At 33.4% G+C, this 16,932-nt stretch overlaps 1 protein-coding gene across 7 annotated transcripts in view; it reads left to right on the forward strand.

The window, feature by feature from the left end:
* Bmpr1b (bone morphogenetic protein receptor type 1B) overlaps positions 1-16,932 on the forward strand; it is a 276,179-nt gene that overhangs the window by 211,783 nt on the left and 47,464 nt on the right. The window contains exon 1 of one of the 7 annotated variants that reach the window (XM_048813650.1): positions 5,323-5,461. The exons of the other annotated variants lie outside the window; for them this stretch is intronic. The gene's annotated coding sequence lies outside the window, so the exon portion shown is untranslated. Of the gene's footprint in view, positions 1-5,322; positions 5,462-16,932 lie in introns of those variants that run through there. 7 annotated transcript variants of the gene reach the window in all.

Here is a 16,932-nt window from a genome sequence, read left to right on the forward strand (position 1 = left end):
CTTGTGGACCCTCACGGGACATATTTGTGGAGTATGAGTATAAAAAAGAAGGGTATATAAATACAAAATATTTTGAATGGGTGTTAATGTTTTTAATGATGATTTAAAAAAAAAACAGTTTGCTTTAGTTGTAGTTGGACACAATGCCTTTATTTTATTTTTATGTGGTGCTGAGAATTGAACCCAGCACCCTACAGTGCTAGGCGAGTGCTCTACCACTGAGCCACAACCACATCCCCAATGATGAATTTTTAAAGACTAAACTGATACGATTTTGGGGGGGTCATGAGTAAATAACAATAAGAAATCTAGGATTATTAGGTCATTCTACTGATGGGCAGAAATTTTCTGGACTTGACTGAGAACCTTGTCATCAAATAAGAATTACTTTCTTCCTATCCTTTTTTTTTAAAAAAAATTGAGAACGTGTCACAATCTCTTTGTTTAGCAGAGATTTCAAAGGCCTAACAACACAGGGTTTTGGTTTTTTTTTGTTGTTGTTGTTGTTGTTTTTAGCATAAATATGGGTATTTTCATCTCTCAAAACAGTACTCCTATTTTTCTGGGCCATGACTGTTAAACCAGAATCAAAATATATTATGCTTTCCTCAAGACCAGTGGCCATTAATGTGATTTTTTAAAAATGTTTGTTATTTATAACCTAACATTTATTTATTTTTCTTGTGGGTTGCCATAGTTTTTCATGATATTACAAAAACGCATATGTGTTGGTGTTGTATGTTTTATTGTTCAGCTTATTGGATTGTTAGGAAAATGGAACAGAAGGGGTGATATTGGAGAAAACATGAAAGGTTTGCTAAGAGGTGGTAGTGAGTTTGATGTTATTAGCAGAGATGCTTCTGAACAATGCTGCTAAGGAATAGGTCTAATGAGATTTGGGATGTTTTTAAAAATTAGTCAGCATTAGTGTAATATTCCTTTAGGGAGCATTTGTAATGCCCACAAGAATGTGTTGGTAAAGAGATCAAATTCCAGGCTAACTTGCAGGTACTTTCAGTAGTTGACATAAAGCACACCTGTGTGTTCTCTTCTCTGACCTCAAAATTGTTTTGAAAAGCTTCTGACATCTGGAAGTGTGAAAAAGAACAGATTTTCATTTGTTTTCTGACAAGTAGGAAAAATACGTTCTAAATATAGTGTTGTGCCTCTATATGGTGCTTGCAGTAAAGGCCTGGGTTACATGCTTCTTTTTTAATTCTCAAAATGATTTGTCTAAAATTCTACACGCTTTGGTAAATGAAATCACATTTTTAGCAAATTTGCAAATAATTTTCCTTTTGGCTCTCTAAAAATGAAATCTTGATTATTTAAGAACATACAAATAGAATTGCATTAATAGTGTCTGTAAGTCAACTTCTCTGTGAGAAATAAAGCTGTTTCTCAGAAAACTACTTTTTCATTGGTAAGTTTGCTTATTTCTTTTTTTTAATTGGTTCTTTTTAGTTATATGTAACAATAGGATTCGTTTTGACATAATTTTAAAGCATGGAATATAATTTGTTCTAATTCAGTCCCCTCCTCCCTCCCCAAGTTCCCTTCCAACTACTCTGCTTCTTATCACTTGTGGAATGAAGATTCTCCAAGTTTCCATGATATATTTAAATTTTATAGTATATTTTCTTGAAGCATTTTAAAGTACTTTAGATAAATAGATATGTGTATGTAATATATACATATCCATTTATATATCCACATATATCCTTATTTATATGAATGTATATATATATATATATATATATACGCATTTACTATAAGGTATAGAACAGCACTCGTAGGGTTTTGTTTTTGTTTTTTATCTAGTCATTTAGAAATTCTCTCATAGTAAATTTTTTTGGATAGGAATAGTGGTCCGAAAGAAAGCTGACCCAGTTCAGTTTTACCTTTTACATAGTGATAGCTAAAGCTTTCCTTTATAACATGCATTTGCTCAATATCACTACTACCTTAAACGTCAAATTTCAGAAAATTTACTTGAAACTTCAAATTACTCTGCAGTAACTTCAATAAGTGAATTGGTCTTTTAAAATATGTCATATCTTATAAAATGTTGAGTAATTTTACATTTTAGCATCATTGGCATCCCACATTGATTTTTATTATAGTTACAGATTTTTCTTTTCAAAATTAAGCTTCAGTTGGTTTGGCATCAACAGTGTGTTTCTTGTGATCTATTTAATTGAATAGTTCCTGGTGTTTATTCTAAAATGCAGATAAATGGCTTTCAGCACATTGTTTATAGTGGAATAGCTCCTGAAGTGGGTCGACATTATCAGCTAGAGTCTCCCTGTCATAACTAATGATCTCTCTGCTTATACTTTCCTGCTGGTGAGGAGACGCTGAACTCCAGAGGCAAGAGCCTGGCACAGCTGGGGTCAGTGGATTGTTTGCAATGGTTCCTATGGGACCAGGATTTTTTCCCTTACTGATTGCTGTGAAATGGGAATGGGAATATGTCCTGGACCATGATTTTAGCATGAACAAAAGCTGTGTCCTAAGAGCTGGAGTGAGGAATATGTAGGCAGGACCTGTTAGAGAGATTTGCTTTACTTCAGATTATCTATTTAATAATTAGCACGGTTTCAAAACTTTTCATGCTTTTTGACTTAATGATAGAGAATAGAAGCCACTAGGAAATTTTCATGTTACTTCTAAGTACGTACCACGGTTTAAATGATGAACATGAATATTGTATTTCTCAAGATGGACAAAATAAAATAAATAATTCTTAACTATTCATTTATCATAAATGGGGCCTTTACATTCTGAAAGATTATCATAGTCTTACTTAGAGGAAAAAAATCTCTTTTAGCAGGGGAGGGATCAACAGGCTTGATGACCATAAGCTAAAACTGAGAAATTTACCAACCTCTACTGTTTGACTGGGTTTTTACACAGAAAAATAGTGCATTCTGTAGGTTATTATAGGAAATAGTTTCTTTTTAGCTGAAATGCCAGCTAATTTTGGCAAAATATCTTGTTTGATCTTGTACGTTCTTTGTGAATATGGAAAACTTTCTGACTGAAGTGGCTATTGAAGATAACCACTGTCACTTGTGCCCCTTGCTAGTATAGTGATAGTTTGGGAGCATTTTGGATATTTAAAATAGAATGTATATGTATTTCCTCTCTTCTTACTCTGTTATTGAAATTTAGGATTATATACTCAATTTATCACAGTATTTCAGGATGAAAAGTGTGACATACACACATCTGCCTTATGACTCAAAATACAAAAATTTTGTGTTGGAAGGAGTTGTGAGGGGTAATTATTTTTCATATTGCATCTTACAGTCAGTCTTTTAGTGGGTTTTGGTTTTTATTTTTATTTGGTTGTTGGTTATTTATTTTGAGAGTCCATGCTGATAATAATTTTAAAAAGTAATAAGGAAACATTATGATCTTACTATAGAAGGTGTGAATGAAAACATTATTGGCATGAATAAAGGAGTATAAAGAAAGAAAATGAAAGGCAAAATCTGTGAGACTTAGAGACTGGACTACAGAGGCTAGTAGGAGTTATACAGTTAAAAACCAAAGTGCTTTTGGAAAATGTTTTGAAAACTAAGCCATTTCTTTATCAAAAGAAGGACAGCTTGGGAAGCATCAGGCCAGAATGTTCCTGTGTGTGCCATACCCAGATTGAAGATAACACAATTGTTATAAAAACATATTTTCAATTCAGATTGCTCCTCGTTTCTCTTCTGCTCAGAACCCAATATGATTGTCCTTTGGCCCTCTTCCTGAAAATGAGAGCAAAGTTGATGGTGATTCAGAGTTCGGCACCATTTTAATGGTAACTTAGTATAATTAAGGGAAAATGGTCAAAACTATGTATCGTAGTCTTACACATATCCATGACCTAATTCGTTCACTTTATTTTACCTTGGATGTACAAACTGGATTAATGGGAAGAGTTAGGAGGAAACCAATGTAACATTTGTGGCATGCCTCCTAAATATTGGCCTTCCTTCAGTTGGTCTGAAAGTGTTACTTGGAACTCTAAATACAGTATTAGTTCTAACACTGGCATCTGAATGTAAGGTAAAACTATTAAAAACTTGTCAAATTCTGAAATTTCTTTTCACCCTATTTCTCCTAATATAAATCCTCTGTATAGATTCAGATTTTTTCCCCCTAATGAAAAGCCTTTAGACCCAGTTTGGTTTAGCAAGTACTATAATTAGTATCTGAGCAACAAAGCAAAAATAATAAATGTTAAACATATCCTTTAAGTATATTTAAATTATAGTTAACTTTCAAAATTGACAAAAATCTCTTCATTTCAAGCTCTTTTGTGTATAAAACAAACATTTGTTTTTGAACCATCTGCTATTAAGGAAAGGACATTTATTTTTTTCTTTTATAAGTTTTAGGTAGTTTGAAGTGGCAGACTCTAGTGTTGGGGACAAATGGTTTTGCTTCTATATAGACCATAAGAGGAAACAGAGTTCAAGTTTGGTGTGAGTGAGTAGTCAGCATCCTTCTTATGACAAAGGAGCAACAAAATTAGTTACTTCAGTGCTATTCTCCAAGTAAATTTTAAGCTTTGGGTGCATAGTGGCTATTTCTCCTCTCTTTGAGCCTGTGGTGCTTTTCAGGCAGCCTGTGCATGATAAGTATTTCTTAAATTGATTTAGACTTATTAACAATTTTATGATGGTTATAATAAACATTTCATTTTGGTTTATCCACACATCAAAAGGACAGTTGTACAGTATATAAAATTTTTAGTGAGTCAATCCAAATTATACATTAAATTTGATGAAAAGATTGAAGTAATGGCAATGATTTGGTATTCAATTTTCCCACCATTTTGAAAGGTTGCGAATTACAAAAGGAATTTGACATACATAGTAAAGGTAAACCTCTTTGAAGAAAGATGTTTAACTGCTTTTGTTGCATATCAATTGTGAAATTGTGCTTAAAATAAGTTTAAGATACTGCATTTTGAAATACCATTCTGAAGGTCGAAAAGACATATAAAAATAGATTCTAGATGTTTAAGTGATAAATTCTGAACTTTTTCCTGCCTTGCATATCATCAGAGGCAGCTTTTAACCATCTGGGAATGTTACATAATATACTCTGGTCAATGGCCTCTCTTTTTTGCTTTCTTCTCCTATTCCAAGTTTTCTTTTCTCTTTTACCTTTCCACTGTCGTATGCCATGGATCCTGAACACAGTTCAATGCTTGACCAGAATAATCTCTCTTGCCAGCTTATAATCAAAGGAGTACTGAGAAAAACAGCTGAGCTGTATTAGGCAACCGCAGTCTGGACTGCATTTCCTAACTGCTGAATAACACATCACAGGTGCAGGATTAGTGCTGCCTACAGTGCTGGGCTTTTTAGTGGGAAGTCCTAGCAATTCTGTGCCTCCTCCTCATGTCTGTCTTCCCAGGGAACCTGGCAACGATATATCAAGCGTGCAGAAATCAAAAGTGAGTAGTGGGAGACGCTTACCATCTTAGAAACATAAGCAAGATCTGTAAAGCCAATTCTGGCACAAGAAAAAGCTTTTTGAACTTAGTCTTTCTTGGCATAGAGTGTGGAATATAACAATTCGGGGGCTTTACAAATTTTATGCACAAAAATCAGATGACAAGAAAATGCAGCTTAACGGAACTGTTATGCCAATGCATATAATGTAGACTATGCTTAAACAAGTGAAGTTTTTTTTTACATGTATTATTTTAGCATCTGTATCATGGTGTTGCATGACTGTGTTTGCCCCTGTGAATTTTCCAGCACTGTCATGGTTAAAATTGTTGTGGCTCCATCTAATTTAATTCTAGTGTTTTGACATTATAAAGTTCTTTGACTCTCTATGGCATTCAACTCTTAATTCATAGATAAATATATTTAAGTCAAAGTTTCATGCTTTCAAATATGAGTTTTAAAAACTGTGAAATTATTTTTTAAAGTGTAAGATTTATTGGATCATATGAAGATTTTGAAAATATAGTGACTGAATCATTTACTTTTGATAAAGAAGGTTATAAAATTACATTAGCAAGATACAGCATATACTTGGAGAAATGATAGCAAGTGCATTTTTAGTAATTATCATCATTTTGAGTATAGATCCTAGGAAACATGTCTGTGGAACATAACAAATACATAAACAACATCCAATGGATAGCGATGCAGGTTTTCAACAATTTTCTTTAGTTTCAAGCTTTCTCTTAAAATTCTGTAATGGCTTTCTGATATTCAAATTTTTAAAATTCATTGTTTCTGGAATCATTATTCCCTGATGTTTGAGCAGAGATAGTCCTTTAAACTCATTGATGATGATAGTAGTTGACAATAGTATATTCAGAGTTTAGTTTAAAATGTATGTACACACAATTACACACTATATTTTAATAATGCAAATATTTAAACACTTTAAATAACAATATACGTTTTAGGTCAATGTGCAGCACATCTAAGGTGTCCTTTAGCAATTATCCTATTGAGCATACACTCAGGATTAGAAACAGAGATTCTAAATACTTTCCAGGTTTTTTTCTTTGGGGAAAAAGAATAGCTTGAACATGCTGCTTTAGCTTCTGATCTGTCTAGCTTTTTTGTTACTTATCTTCTTTATATATGGATCTGTTCAAAGTAGTTTTACACATCATGGTGTCCTGAGAATGCTTTGCAAAGCTGCAGAGCAAATTTTGTTGTGGTGGCAAGTTGAACATCCATTTCGATTAGCTTCAGAACTCTGTGAAGCAGACCACTGATAGAAACGCCACCGAATAAAACCATAGCTCCTGGCTTGGAATTTTGCCAAGTTCTAGTTGATTCTTTGACAATGGGACCATGGTTCAGTTTCTTTCCAACAATGTGTACCTGAACTGACACATTAAATATTTTAAAATATAGAGACGTTTTAAAATTTTAATCATCCTATCAGTTGCGATTATGTTGCCTTGTAGGTATGGATTCAGTTTGATTTTTAAGTATATTTTCAAACATCCTGATTACTTATAAGGTTTTTTTTTCTATTTTAGAGTAGTTTTAGAAGTATTTTAATTAAATAAACATTTTGGTCAAGCTTGTCTAAATTCAAAGGCATGATAAAAATTAAGGGAAAGGCTAGCTATTGTTTTAATTTTTTGAGAGTATGACTGTGATGTCCAAAACTTTAATTACTGCCATAATTAACTATGCTTAGCCAAGTTTAATATCTGTATGGGTTACCTGGAAAACAAATAAATATTAATGCATATATTATTTGTTGACATTTATCTAATATTTAATCTTTTCATGATTTGATTAAGCCATAATCTGGCATCACAAATAAAATAAAATATTGAGTGATTGAAGCTTTCATTTTTTTTTTAATCTAGATGTTTTGGGGTCTCTTGGCAGGATTTTATAGGAAAACATGATTATTCAGCATAATCTGAGGGATTTGGTAGCGTGGATGTGCATGGGGAAAAGAAACAATTGCCTCTGCCTAGAAACATGTATAAATATTTTAAAAAGCTCTACTTTTATAACAAAACCATCACATCTCTTCCATTTAAAAACAAATATGTTTTTCTTAGTCTATTCAGTGTTAACAGTCTAGTTGAAATGAAAAACTGGCAGTTTCCTTGGCTTTGGTGGTTATGTTTTCCATAAAATATATGAATTGATTTCTGCCTACCAAAGTAATTTTCCCTCTTAGGCCATCCTATCTATGACTTAAACGTTTGATGATTAGATATGATGTTGTGACTTCTGTTTTATTGTTTTCACATACTACTTTTTGGTTTCTCTGCATAGTTAGTCTCACCATGTTCCACATGTAGCTGATTTGTCTTATCAGGGAGATTATTTCATTGAGGTCACTCTCAGGTATTCTGGACCATCATGTAATATAGATATATTTAGTTATTATTTTCTTAAAAAGTCAGCATACCACAGGAAGGAAAAAATTCAATGACAGTGTAATAGTCGTCCTTGAATAAACTTGAAATATTTCTTAAGTCAAAAAGCTTTATATTTATAGACACTTTGCTCACAGTGATGAATCTAGAGAGAAAGGGAGAGTAAAAGGAAGTGAAGTGAAATAAAAGAAAAGGGAATTGAAGAGGAAGATGAGAATCAGGAATAGGATAAGAAGAGAAGCAGAAAGGAGATAAAGGAGTAGCAAAAAGGAGGGGGACATTAGGAAAAGAAGAAAAAGCTCGAAGAAAAGATAGGTAAATTTCAGCAGCAGAGAAAAGAACAATCATTGATTTTCACTCCCTCAAAGAACTCTAGTAGATGCTTTGCTTGGATTATCTTACCCAATACTCACTCAGCCAATGAATGCTGCCGTTCTCTTCCTCTTTCTCAAGGAAGGGTAAGTTGCCTGCTGAGACCCATAGCAAGGAACTAGTTGAGCTGGAGTGTGAACCAGTTTGCTTCATTTACTCTGCATCCTGGCCAGGTCTGGCTCCACTACTTGAGGACCATACCTGACACTCCCTGTCATTTGACAGTTCACTGCTCCATAGCATGCCCAGGACTTACACCAGCTTCTTCCTTTGGCTGACTCTCCTCTGACTCTTGAAGTAAGAAAGTTCCTATGTGGGTAATACCACAGTTTCTATTCTATCCCTGCATGTGGTACTCTGGTATTGGAATCAAAATTATGTTAGTACTTCATACTTACCTGAAGATCTAAACATATATTCCCCAATTTTTATTAATGATGATTCCATGTTGTTTATTTGTATACATGTGTATATATATATGTGCCTCTATTTGTATACACACAATATGTGTACATACATATACACACACGTACATATATATACATATATATTTTCTCACCTAAGTTTTTGCTGCCAACAACATAGAAAATCATTTATTTGAAAATGAATTAGTATAAGGAAAGAATTTTGAAATGAAAATGAAGGTCAGACCTTTTGAAATTTATCATTTAAATCTGAGCAAAATGAGTCAAGTTTGTTTATAAAAATCAATTACCTATATAAATTCACTATTGTATATCACTAAGCATTATTTTAAAAATTAGTATTTTTTAAAGCTCTGATTCTGGTTTTATCCCTGTATAAAATAATTTTAAATAAAATCAGTGTAGATATTTAAATCACATTTGATTGAGAAGGGAAATGAGCATTGATGACATTATTTGTTGTTGTAAGCATGTGCGTAGGGCTAGGATGGATCATTCCCAAAGTTCAACAATTCAACACTTTTTTTTTTTGCTGCTGACCTCTTTACTCAAGAGAAAGTACAAACTTCTGTGATTGGAATTTCAATTTCTTTTCTTGCTCCTGCCTGCCCTCTAGTGTAGATGTCACTGAACAGTGGAAACAAACAAAATTTTGGAGTTTTAAAGCAGAGAATTTAAAAAAAAGTCAAAAGAAAAATAGATTATTAGGAAACCCTATGACAAAAATGATCACATGTCACTTTTCAATAAATTTTAAGAATGATATCCATTTTTTTTTAAAGAGAGTGAGAGAGGGAGAGAGAGAGAGAAAGAATTTTAATATTTATTTTTTAGTTTTCGGCGGACACAACATCTTTGTTTGTAGGTGGTGCTGAGGATCGAACCCGGGCCGCACGCATGCCAGGCAAGCGCGCTACCGCCTGAGCCACATCCCAGCCCCATCCATTTTTAAGTATAAATATATATTGAGATTTAATTTTACTTGGATTGTCTATATTATTCATAGAGATTATTCTCTCTATATTTTCATGTAAGAGTTCTGATATTTTCTTCACTGTGTATGACCTAAAGACAATCCTTTATATCACACATTTAAAATGTTTTATTTATTTTTAAGAATGTTACTGAGAACAAAATAATTAAAGCATGGCAGAAACATACTTTAGATTGTAATGGATGAATATTGAAAACAAAATTTGATTGTTTTAAAATTGTACCCATGATTTTTAATATTGTGAATTTTTCATTTACTTTTGTGTCTTCCAGTTTTTCTGTGAAAGTAATGTTTCATTTTTTAAAAAAATCATATGGAAGAGTATATAATAATATAAAATGATACAGAAATATTTTTAAGAACTGATTTAGTAAGTATATACATCAGTGAATGAATTTATTTTGTTTGTACAAAGCTTCTAGCTAGTCATTACCCATTTCCAAATTAACACTTTAAAGAACTTTATATATTTCTGCCTTATTTTTAGAAGAGATTCCATAGAAAATGTGTATATAACTATGTATAAAACTAACATTTTAAAGAAATTATATGCAAAAAAATAGTTTAACTGTTGTAATTAAATGGAAGTCACAGTTAAATCTATGCTGATTATTAATGTTATTTCATGAACTTTGATGAATTTGACTTAAAATCTATTCTCTCTCTTATACAGGAGAATCATAAGGAATGTAACTTAATCATGATATACTAACACCAAAATATATGTCATAAATTTGATTCTTCAGTTCAGTTGTACTCCTAAAAATCTAGTGGTCCTCTCAAAATTGAGTACTAATTTTAGATTGATTTTCAAAAGCCTTTTATTATCATGGCAATTTGGATAGTTAGCTACCTGGTTTAACCACACTGTAACCCACTAAGCTAACCACATACTCAGAATGTCTAAATTCAAACTATTAAGCTAAATAGAGGTTAGTATAAAGGGCTGGGGGATGGGCAGACAAGTGGGGGAAGAAAGGAAACAGAAGTAAAATGGGGTATAAAAGAATGATCTGTTTAGTGTAATATTTATTCCTATAAAATTTCTAGGCAGGCTGAGTATGAAAAAATAACTGGAATGTTATTGGGAAGAAATTTTGTTGGAATTTGCACAGCAGTTAGGTAGAAACTGTTCGCTATCTAGCTTTCCTTGGTGAAAAAAAATTAAGATTTTTTTTGCTTGATTTAGTAAATACAGTATATTAAATTATACTCAATGTTTCTTTAAGGTTTATGTATCTTCTACCTTTTCATCAATGGTTATTTTCTTTTACATACAACTTTAAAACAATCAAATAAAATGAGAATTAATAAAGGTCTTACCTTATATGAGCTATCTAAATCAAACTTTTAATTTTCTCTTTAGATTTCTGCATTTCTTCTGTTTCTAAAAGAGGGATACTAGTGATAAAAAGTGACATACATTCTGATATGTGGTTTTCATAATCTCATGTTCATCTAGATGTTCATTTAATATAAGTACATATATTTTTAAAAATTTATTATAATTTGTTATATGACAGCAGAATGCATTTTAATTCATAGTACACATATAAAGCACAATTTTTTTATGACTCTGGCTGTGCTCAACGTAGAATCATACTGCTCATGTCTTCATACATGTACTTGGGGTAATGATGTCTAACTCATTTCACCATCGTTCCTAACCCCATTTCCCCTCCCTTCTCCTCCCTCCCCTTTTCCCTATCTAAAGTTCCTCCATTCCCCCATGCTTCCATCCTCATCCCCATTATAGTTCAGCATCCTCATATTGGAGAAAACATTCGGCATTTGGTTTTTTGGGATTGGCTTACTTCACTTAGCACAATATTCTCCAACTTCATCCACTTACCTGCAAATGCCATGATTTTATTCTCTTTTAATGCTGAGTAATATTCCATTATGTATATATACCACAGTTTCTTTATCTGTTCATCTACTGAAGGGCATCTAGGTTGGTTCCACAATTTTATTGTGAATTGTGCTGCTGTAAACATTGATATGGATGCACCACTATAGTATGCTGTTTTTAAGTCCTTTGGGTATAAACTGAGGAGTATGATAGCTGGCTCAAATGGTGGTTCCATTCCAAGTTTTCCAAGGAATCTCCATACTGCTTTCCATATTGGCTACACCAATTTGCAGTCCCACCAGCAATGTATGAGTGTGCCTTTCTCCCCACATCTTTGCCAACACTAATTGTTGTTTGTATTCTTAATAGCTGCCATTCTTTCTGGAGTGAGACGAAATCTTAGAGTAGTTTTGATTTGCATTTCTCTCATTGCTTATCCTCTATTGATTTCAGCATCATGGACTAAATTTTTAATAAAATGATGATTCTTTATATATGTATACAGTTGCCTTTTTAATGTCTTGTTAATAGTCTAAAATGCCCATGAGACTGGACTTTGTACAAGTTCAGTAGAACTTGACATCTGTGTGGTATAAAGGTGTGTTAAGAATTGTCATGCAAAAAGAAAAAAAAAATATATAAGAGAGCTTATGTATAAAGGCATAATTTGGCATGAGCATACTTTATATACAGAGTTATAAAAATTGTGCTGTGAATGGATAATTATGAATGTAATGCACTCCACTATTTTCATGCATGTAAGAAATAAATAAAAAAAGAGCTTGACATCAACATGTGATCCTTCTGCAAGTCCCTTTCCATAGTTATGACATTAGATGAAACAGTGCAGTTTCCCATTTTTTCCAACATGGATGGACACTGGAACTTCTTCTTCTTTTTTTTTTTTTAAAGTCTTTCTTTTTTTTTAGTGTTGTTAGTGTTTAAAATGAATCTAACTATGTCTGTTCACTTTGATTTTTCTTCTCTTCCTTTTATCTGCTGCCTTCTGTCTTTTAACCTCCAGATTATCAGTTACTGTTATCTGGCAATTGGAAGTATTTTGATTTGTGTGATAGTGATTTTTATTCATAGGGAATTGACTACACGTAGATTAATAAACAACAATTGCTTGCTTATATGTGAATTATTTCCTTTATTTGATTTCTTTGACAAGAGCAAGTGAGGAGCTCTCTACTTTACCCATATTCATATTTTATATAATGTTTAATGAAAAGCAGTCATCATCTCACAACTTTTCCTTATTCGCTTCATTAGGATGTTGTCTGTTAACCTCAGTTTATGGAAGTGGTGTCTCTTGTATGAGCCTGCAATAGCTTTACCCTTTTGTTCCTGTGAATGTGTTTCTGGCAAAATAGCATATAGTCTGCTTGCATATAAAAATGTTACTTATTTTTAGAAAGGCTAGAAGTAATAAACATCTTCATCTTTATATGAAAGGTGGTTCTTACCTGATTTTCCAGCATTTGAAATGCAGCATTTTGCTTTAAAGGTTGCCTGAAGTTACCAAACTCAGGTGTTTTTCCTTAATAACTGAACGAGCTAACCCAGGATATTCTATAAAATAATACAGGTTGAATATACCTTATTCAAGATATTTAGGAATATAGAAGTGTTATGGATTTCACATTTTTTTCAGATTTTGAAATAATTGCATATGTACAATGGGATATCTTGGGGCTGGGACCCAAGTCTAAACACAAAATTCTTTTATGTTTCACTTATACCTTATACCTACAACCTGAAGGTAATGAAGTTTGTATACATTGAACCACCAGTCTTGCGGCATCATATTGGCACTCAAAAAGTTTCAGGTGTTGGAGTGCTTTTGACTTTCAGATTAGGGATGTTCAACCTGTGTAAAATAGATCATTGGTAATTAATAGAATGAGCTGCATGGATTTACCAACAATGACGCTCGGGTACATCCTGCATACAACGGGTAGTAAACCATTGGTGGATTTGGTATTACTATCAAGCCACACTCATTGGCAGGTGGTGACAAAGAAAAGCTGGACAAGTTCCATCTTTTTGGCTTGGTGATCTTTTTTGGTATCTTGCTTTTTCAGTTGTCATTGATGTTCTTCATACCATATCAGAATATGAGACAAATATGTTCCCTGTTTTGAACTGATAGAGCAATTTAAATGCATTTTCAAATTGCCTAAGTGTTATTTGTTTAAATTTGCAAGTCCATAGATTTAGGCAGATATAGAAACAGGAGTTAAAGCCCCTTTGAATGCAAACAGAAATTTTCATGATGTAAAATGATCACAGAGCTAATTTTTCTGTAAGAAGTAGGACCTTTGTGTACTTTGTGATTATCTGTATAATGACATGAATCCTCCCCCCTCTAATACAGGCTTCAGTGAGCCTATATTAGATATGTTATTTCAAAATCTGTTTTGCTTATTTTAACAGACTTATTATTTTTAAAAAATCACCCCAATCTCTCCCTCTCTAGTAGCAACTTCATCTATGACTCTTCTCATTTTGTCTTTTTTGTATTTTTCCTTATTATCTCTGAATTAATATGTGTACTGCTGCCTTTTAGCTATTTAATTTTAGGCTTAACCTTTGACTTTCACAATAAAGATGAGGGTTTAGTTCTTTTTTAAAATCATACTCACTGTATGTATATATATTTCTATTCTCTTCCACGTAGGGTAATATATTTATTTCTTTGGTGTCCTATGTTTCCATCAAAAATTAATTTCTGAACACTCAATTTGTATTTAAAATGCAAAGTTGATTCTATTAATTTCAACAATGTGCAGATTGCCCTTCCAGAGTCTTTTGACCAGTTCTCAATGAGGCTTTGGGTCTTGTCTTATTATGCATGTGTACCATTATTTTGGGGGGTATGCTTCACCTTCCTCTTGGGTTGGATCTGTCATTAGCAGGAACCTATTAATTCATTAATTCTTCTTTTTAAAAATTTATGTTCTTATTTTGATGGGGCATCTCTTCATCATACTTAAATGATGTCTCATGTATGTGTCATTTTATTCTAGTTTTTGGTTTTACTGTGGGAAGTTCAGTGCCATGCTTAATTATTTTTTTATGGTAATGAAGATTGAACCCAAGGGTGCTCTGTCTCTGAGCTATTTTCTCATCCATTTTTAGTTTTTAATTTTCAGACAGGGTCTCACTGAGTTGCTGAGACTGGTCTCAAACTTGTAGATCCTCTTGTCTTAGTGTCCCAAGTACCTAGGATTATAGGCATGCCCCACCACATCCAGCTTGCCATACTTATCCTTTGTCTCTCTCCTTCTTACCCTTGCTTCTGTCTCTATAAAAACTTAGGCTTTCCTTTTGTTTCCAATGTTAGGGAAGTTTGCAATGGCACATTTGATGTGTCTGTTCTTAAGCTTCATGGGTCTTTTCAAATTAGAAATTCATAGTTTTCATTTATGGGACTTTGCATGATTTATGATACATATATAAGTCTTCTCTGTTTTCTCAAGTCTCAAGAGAGTTAATATTATTTATATGCTGTATTTCCTGAATTGATGCTCTAAGTTACTTAAACCTTTTCCTATATGTTTTGCTCTGTTAGATATTTTTTAGTATTTATTTTTTCACTCATCTGAGCTTTTGATTGACACAATAATTTTTTTGGGGGGGGGATGTTGCTGAGGATTGAACTCAGGGGCACTCAATCACTGAGCCACATCCCTATCCCTATTTTGTATTTTATTTAGAGACAGGGTTTTGCTGAGTTGCTTAGCACCTCACTGTTGCTGAGGCCATCTTTGAACTTGAGATCCTTCTGCCTCAGTCTCCCGAGACTCTTGAGATTATAGGCCACTATGCCTGGCAGATACAATCATATTTTTAAAGTTTCTTATTTGTTCTCCTTTTATCATAACTTGCCTTTTTGATAGATATATTTTAATAAGCTGAGATTACTAATTGTTTTTCTAAAGTTTTTCTTTTCTTTCTTTCAATGATCTATTTTTTCCAAGTGGAAGTGGATTTCTCTATGCTTTTGTTTTATTTTCAGTCTTTGATGTTTGAGTCATTCTTGAGATACTTAAGTGACTATGAATTAGTGGCTCATGCATAGGATAGCAGAGCACTGGAAGATGTGTACATATATGTTACTAGAAGAGTTTCTTGGAAGCTCTTGTGCTTGTCACATGGTGGGGAGGAGGATGGAAGGCAGTAGTGTCTGGTACGTGCATGCATGTAACCCACGAGCCTGCAGTAAGGTGGGGTGCCTGCCCTTCTCTGTGCTTGGCTTCCCATAGTCCCTGACCTGCATGGTGGAAAAGGAAAATAAGGGAGGTGTCTCAATGATGTGACATACATGTTACCCTTCCAGTCGTCTGCAGGGGTGAGGAAGACAAATTACTAGCCTATAGGGAGTGGGGAGGAGTATCCAAGCTCTATGTAGAAAAATAGATTTTCAGCCTCCTGTTTTCATTATCTCCTTCACCTTCCTTTCTCACAGTGCCACTTCTAGACTCTTTGGGGAGTTGTCTGGTAAACTTATGCTGCTTCTCAGCTTCTCCCCACCTTTGTTGAAGGAATCTGTTTTCTTGGCTTTGTTGAATCAGCCATTGCTTGTCCTTTTGTTCCCCTTTCTTTTATTTCTGGTGTCTCCCCCTTCTTGATCTCTTTGATTTTGTAGGTTTCTGTCTAGCCCATTTTCCTCTTATTATAGGGGGATTCCAAAACTAGAATACCCTATAATCTACCCTTTTCACCAAACATTATATTTTACCATTTTTTCTTGTCAATGAGTATATTTAATTCTATTTCAACATTTTAATGGCTACAAAGCCATCTCATTTCAGAGATGTAACTAATCCCTTACTGTGGTAAGCATGGATTGTGATAAGCAATACTGCAAGGAATCTTCTAGCTAAATTTTATACCACTCTTTAAATAGATTGGTGATGTTAGAAAATTGTGAATCTTCTCTTAAACTGTTTCTCCCAAAATGATGTCTTATTTCCAATCAGATGAAGAGGTTTCCTTTTCTACTTTAGACCATTCCAGTGTCACACATTTCATTTAACAACTTTTCCCAGAAGATGGGAAATTCAGTGGATGCTGTATTTATCATAGTAACTCAGGTTGTGTCTGGGGAAGTGATAGGCATCCAATACATGTTCCTTAAGTAGATATCTGCATAATAAATAAATTTTTATTATTTTATTTTTTAAACTTCAAAGACAGCCTGGTACGGAAGGAAGTAGAATGCAGTTAGTTTTAAATACCCTGTTTTCATCACTTTATCCCTTCAGGCAATTCAGGTCATCAAGTTAGTAAGGTTGAGAACCAGATTTAAAAGAAAGGAGCCTTGGGACAGGGTAATATAGTGATATACCCACACACTACCTGGATCACAATCTTGCTGACATTCCTCCTGAACAAA

The sequence above is a fragment of the Marmota marmota genome, unplaced genomic scaffold, assembly GCF_001458135.2.
Source record: "Marmota marmota marmota unplaced genomic scaffold, marMar, whole genome shotgun sequence".
Classification (NCBI taxonomy): Eukaryota; Metazoa; Chordata; class Mammalia; order Rodentia; family Sciuridae; genus Marmota; species Marmota marmota.